The sequence below is a fragment of the Hibiscus syriacus genome, unplaced genomic scaffold (genome assembly GCF_006381635.1).
Source record: "Hibiscus syriacus cultivar Baekdansim isolate YM2019G1 unplaced genomic scaffold, ASM638163v2 tig00111330_pilon, whole genome shotgun sequence".
In the NCBI taxonomy this organism is placed as follows: Eukaryota; Viridiplantae; Streptophyta; class Magnoliopsida; order Malvales; family Malvaceae; genus Hibiscus; species Hibiscus syriacus.
In genome coordinates, this window is record NW_024063059.1 from 945,152 (window position 1) to 951,785 (window position 6,634).

Here is a 6,634-nt window from a genome sequence, read left to right on the forward strand (position 1 = left end):
CGATAACCCTAAGGGTGTTTGGTTCAAGGATTGTGGAATTCCCATGCGATGGGAATCCCACATTCCCATGTTTGGTTGGCCGGGAATCTCATTACCGGTAATGTTTTATTACCAATAGTAGATTTTTTAGGGTATATTACTGGGAATGTCATTACCTCCCTTCCCTTAGGTATTGTAATATTACCGGCATTTTGGACTAAAATGCCCTTAAATTATTATTATTTTTTCAAAAATATCCTTCTTCTGTCATTGAATAATAAAAATTCTACGAAAGTTAAATTACAAATTTATCCTTAAATTATTTTAGATTTACAAAAAAAAATCTATAATTAAAATTTTATATGAAGTTCAGGGGTTAAAAAAATTTTACCCTTTCATTAAACCTTTTTTATATTTTTAATTTTGTAAAACAATTATATAAATATTATTAATTTAATTTTTTAAAGAAAATATATAAATATTTTACAATTTGTAATATTATACAAATATATAATAAGGACAATTTGGTCAAATATACATTCCAATAATCTTTTATTCCTTTAACCAAACACGGTAATCTTACATTCCTGCTAAACCAACCAAACACAAAATACAACATTCCCAGTAATCCTATTCCCTGGTAATCTTTTATTCCCACTGGTAATCTTATATTCCGTGAACCAAACGCACCCTAAAAACTACACGCTATCGATTTTTCATTGTCGATATTTCCTCGGTTATCGGCGTTGGGGCAAGTTGGGTCACTTTTTCGGTTGTTTGTGGTATTTAACGATAGATGTTGGATTAATTTTTGATGAAATGGGTGTTGGGATTGAACATGGAGTATTCGGTAGCCGTCTCTCGACCCGTCACCGTTGTCACGCACCACCATGCACTGTTATGTGCGCTTGGGGCTTGCCGTCCAGCCCTGGAAATCTTCTAGAACCGGTCTAGTCGGTCTGGACCATTCTGAACCAATCCGACCTGAATCGAGTCAATCCTACCTGTTGACTTTGACACGACCCGTTGACTTTGACCTACCTGACTTGTTGACTTTGACCTGACTTGTTAACTTTGACAAAAAAAGTCAATTTTTTTTGAAAAATCATATTTTAAGTTTTTCGAAGTCTGGAGTTCGAATCTGAAGTTGTTTTTCCAAATCCACACTTAGTAAGTTGTTTTTCAGTGTTTTACCTTCGGATTCAATTTGGTTTCTAAATTAAGTTCAGTTTTTGACGTAAATTTGTTTGCTATGTATCCAATAAATTATTGGACGTTGAATTCAAGTTTGAGAGTGATCGAATGGAGTTTAAATGTTCGATAGGTGGAGCACAAAAATCGAGGTAATACTTTACTACCTCTTTTCATGCTGTATGGAACATGTTTGATAATGAATAAATGCATGAATGTATATGATTGGTCTACTATGCATGTTTGATTATGGTGGGCTCGAATCGAATACGGTTAAATTGATAAATTGGTTATAACTCGATTGAATTACATAGAGGAATTGAAATACTGGTAAGAAATAATTTCAAGTACAATGATTAATCTGAAGAGCCAATGACCTCCGAATTTTTTAAATTCTAATTATTTTTGTTAAAAGGTTTAATACCTGAATCACTTGAGTATAAAATTATGAAATTACCCCTAGAGGGTAAAAATGACATGGACTGACAGGAGAGAAAAAGTACTATTCTTGTTTGGATAATTAAAAAAAATGAACTTAATGGAAAGATCGGATGAAGGAAAGAACTGGAATAACTTTGAATTATAATTTGACCAAAATGTACTTACACTACAAAAAGACCATGATAATCCCTAAGAGTGAAAAATAACGCTGAATTGATATATCTGACCAAATTACCAGAAAAGATACATATGCTTGGATTGATATGAATTAACGAAATTTCTTCAAGCTACAAAATGGAACTCTAAAGGAACTAGAACACTTTGAAGCCTAATTTATCGGAAGTAATGCCACTAACATAATTGAATGGAAGACCGATAATACAAATAAAATGTAAAAAGGACTATGGTGGCTATGATAATGAAGATGACCTAAGAACTCAAATTTTGATTTGCTTGAACCTTAGGATCCCCGATTAAATGCTTGATCTAGTTTAAAAACCCAAAAAAAAAAACTCCTACATTTGGAAATTCTTAATACGTTGATCTCATTGGTTTTGAATGATCATTTGAAGACTAGATTACTAGAACTAAGACACGTCACTGAAGTATTTAAATGATGAATACTCCTCAAGTTTTGAAATAGCTAATGAGTTTGGACCCTAAATGACTAATATAACCTCGAATATTGAGATGATTTAAATATCTTTATGACTTGGATCAAGTGAATGTCTTTGGATATACTATGGGAACACCGATGAACCTAAATGATGTACTGCTTGTAAAGGTTATGGAGTACGACCCAAGTCGTCGAACATTATGTGATACTATTATAACGTGGAAATGAATAAATACCAACATAATACCTATCTATCTCCTCAAGAACTGGTCAAGGATGATTCTGATATTGATCAGATCAACTGGTGCAGTCAGTAATAATAAGTGAATAATAGTGAAGTATCACGATCCGAATGATTGACAAGTAGTGTAGTGTTGGGATAATTGGTTCAATTGGACTCAAAATTTTGATAATTCAATTTATTATCTTAAATCCCACAAATCATCACTCTACTCTTATTAGATTATATTACTAAGAATTCTCCAAGAATCAATTGTCTAAAATACCCTTGATTTGCCTGAATAATGGAAACACTCATGTTATGTCTAAATCTTCAATAATTTTGATGCAAAAGATTCTGAATGCCTTCCTTACACTCAATTGCCTATAAAAGATATTTGAATATTGTATGATCTTGATTCTGAAATCCTATTAAATTATAAAAGTTTCATGGTTCCCTACTTGATAAATATCAAATATCTCTGAATAATATCTGGATCCTCTAGTGTGTTCCTTATGTGACATGTAAATGTTTTATCTATTTTAAAATGTGATTTTTTGAAATCACTGATTTCATGATTTACTGGCTTATGAACTATGGTTACATGGTCTATGTTCTCTAGTTACCTGTTTTCACTAGAAAATATAATAGTTCCTAATTTATGGATAATGGAATCTACTGGTTTATGAATTATGGTTACATGAAATGTGTTATATGGTTTCCAGTTTTCAATGAAAAATATAATAGTTCCTGATTTATGGATCATGGAATCTACGATTTATGAACTATGTTTACCTGAAATGTGTTATTTGGTTTCCCGTTTTCACTAGAAAATATGATTGTTCCTGATTTATGGATCATGGAATCTACTGGTTACTATTTGAACTGTTTTATTAGGACATTATATGGGTAGGTTGAAGTGTGAAGGTTCAGCTCTGATCAAGCTAGTAAATCTTTACATTCCTAAGGTGAACTTTGGGTAGGCTCCGAGTCCTCGAAAAACTTTCTTGGCTAGGCTCTCATGCCTCAAGGCACTCCCTTGGGTTATTCATGGGACTACATATGGTGTATGAGTGAAGGGTAGTTATATGGTTTATTTCATTGTCACGCTTACGTGATTTTACTAGATCACGATCTAGAAATTACTATTACTGTTAAATTTGATTTCTACTGGATACTGTATTAGTAGGATTCTGGAGTATGGAGGTTCAGCTCTGATCAAGTTGGAAAATCTTTACGGACCAAAGGTGACCCTTGGGTAGGCCCCAAGGCATTCTCTTAGGGTGGCTCCTTTGCTGTGTGCTTAGGGTAAGTCCTTATGGATGTAGTTTTGGGGAACTGCATAATGGTGTTCGGTTGGAGGGTATTACTGTGGTTTTTAAAAATATGTATTAAATTGTTACTTTTTTAAAAAGATCTGTACATTTACATTGGTTTTTGTTAGAACACACTAGATATCCTATTCCGATATACAGAAAGCTTGGTACTCTGAATGTTTCCAATGAACTGAAATCTTCAAGGCTTTTACTCGATGAAATATCAGTAGATCCTCAGCTCATTACGAAAATCTGTAGACGGCAGAGTCAATAAGGAAAACTTATGATGTTTCTTTTATATGCATGCCATTCATCATCACTTGGTAGTTCTGTATTACTGAACTTCCTAAAGCTCACTCTTTTTTCTTTATATTTCATGTTAAAAGAATTGATCCAATACACCTATCGACATCAGTAAAGGAGTTCTATTTAACGTTGCTGGCAGAGTACGGTACAAGTGTAGATAGGGGCATGTAGATCACATTTGGTTTTTATATTAAGTATGAACATGTATGCTTTTAATTTTGTCTGTAATATATGAATGATTTTCTGAACTTGTATTTTAATTATAAATTATTTTATGATTTTACAAATTTTAACAAAAAATTTAAATTTTTTCTGAAAATTTTACTGTAGGTCACTCCGGTGGTCCTAATGTGACACCTCAGATCAAATCGGGTCAACCGCATTAGTCCGTGGGTGTTACATTTAGTGGTATCAGAGCCTAGGTTGAGTCAAGTTTTCTGGGTAGACCGACCTGTCGAATGTCATAGGATGTATGGTCAGTACATGTCCCTAGACTATAACCATACTTCTCTAAGCCGGAACTCCAAGGTTGAGTCGCTCCATGTAACGAGCTAACCTAAATTTTATATCCGTTAGGGCTCGACCTATGAATAAAGGAATACAATAATGTTTTTCCAAATTCTATAAAGTGTCTCATGAGAAATGTGAGAGTTTTTCATCTGAGAAATTCTGACCTGACTCCAGAAATGAAATTGGAACATATTATCGCTCTATCAACCTAACCTCGTAGCCAAGGTTGAATTGAATCCACAAGGATAATTCTGCCAAATTCTTTTATTGGGATGAGGGAGAGTTTTGATGGGAATGTACATTTAGCTGGTTAAGGATTAGTAAATGACTCGTACTTTTGTAAAAGCTACCTGAAGATAATGAAGAATTTTTGAAAGCTTCATTTATGCATTTCTGTGACTTGAGTGAATTTTAAGGATGAAATTATTTTAAGGGGATGAGAATTGTCACACCCCAGTTTAGGGGTCAAATTATAAGTTTTTGAAACTTATAGGCATTTTTAGAAAGTTGTAGGAAATTTGGGGACCCAGTCTTAAATTATCCTATTTTCTTGATAAAGTGAAAAATAAAGCCCCGGTAGAGCAGCTTAAATCCCCAATTTTACTAAACCATAAACCTTAGCCCCATCAGCCCATTTCGCCTTGATTCAGCGTCGTCCGACCATTTCTGACTGCCGTTACTGCCCCTATTCAACGCATCGTAGATCGAGGACCATAACCCTAGCAACATCGTTCCATTACACACCTTCATTCGTCGCTAATCAATGTTCGAACCTCTGACGGTAACCCTAAAAAATATACCTCATTTTTTCACCGATTCTGGCTGAACCGGTGACCGGCACAGCTCACTGCCTGCACTAGTTTGCACCCGTTGTAGCCCGCACAAAACCCAGCCCTTGGGTCGATCCATTGCCACTCTTTTCTCGGTCATCGGTGTTAGGGTAAGTTGGGTCACTTTTTCGATAGTTTATGGTATTTAACGATAGATGTTGGATTAATATTTGAAGAAATGGATGTTGGGATCAAACATGGGGTAATCGACAGTCTTCTCCCGACTTCTCACTGTCATCATGCGGCACCATGCGCTGCCGCATGCGCATGGGTCTTGTCCCCGAACCCTAGAAACCTTATAGAACCGGTTCATTCGGTCTGGACCATTCCGAACTGGCCTAAACCAGTCTGAACCGGGTCTATTTGACCTGGACCAAGTCAATCCGACCTGACCCGTTGACTTTGACCCGACTCATTGATTTTTAACTAACCTATTAACCGTTGATCGATTTGACCATTGACTTTGACCGGTCTAATATTTGATATTTGATCATTGACTTTGACCAAAAAGTCATTTTTTTCGAAAAGTCATATTTTATGTTTTTTTAACTTTCTGAGTCTGAATCTGAAGTCAATTTTGTCGTTTTTCAGTGTTTTACCTTCGGATTCAATTTGGTTTCTTAATTAAGTTCAATTTCTGATGTAAATTCGTTTGATATGTATCCGGGGAATTATTGGTCTTTGAATTCAAGTTCGAGAGTGATTGAATGGAGTTTAAATGTTCGATCGGTGGAGCATAGAGATAGAGATAAAATTTACTACCTCTTTTCATGTTGTATGGAACATGTTGATAATGGATAAATGGATGAATGTATATGATTGGTCTACTATGCATGCTTGATTATGGATGGGCTCGAATCGAATATGATTCAAGTGATAAATTGGTTAAGACTCGATTGAATTATATAGAGGAATTGAAATACTGGTAAGAAATGATTTCAAGTACAATGATTAATCTGAAGAGCCAATGACGTCAGAATTTTAAAATTCTAATTAATTTTTGTTGAAAGGTTTAATATCGAAATGACCTAAGTATAAAATTACAAAATTACCCCTATGGGGTAAAAAAGACCTAAACTGGTCGGAGAGCGAAAGAATTATTCTTGTTTGAATAATTCATAAGAATTGAATTAAATGGAAAGATTGGACAGAAGGAACGGACTGGAATAATTTTGAATTGTAATTTGACCAAATGCCCTTGTACTACATAAAGAACATGATTACC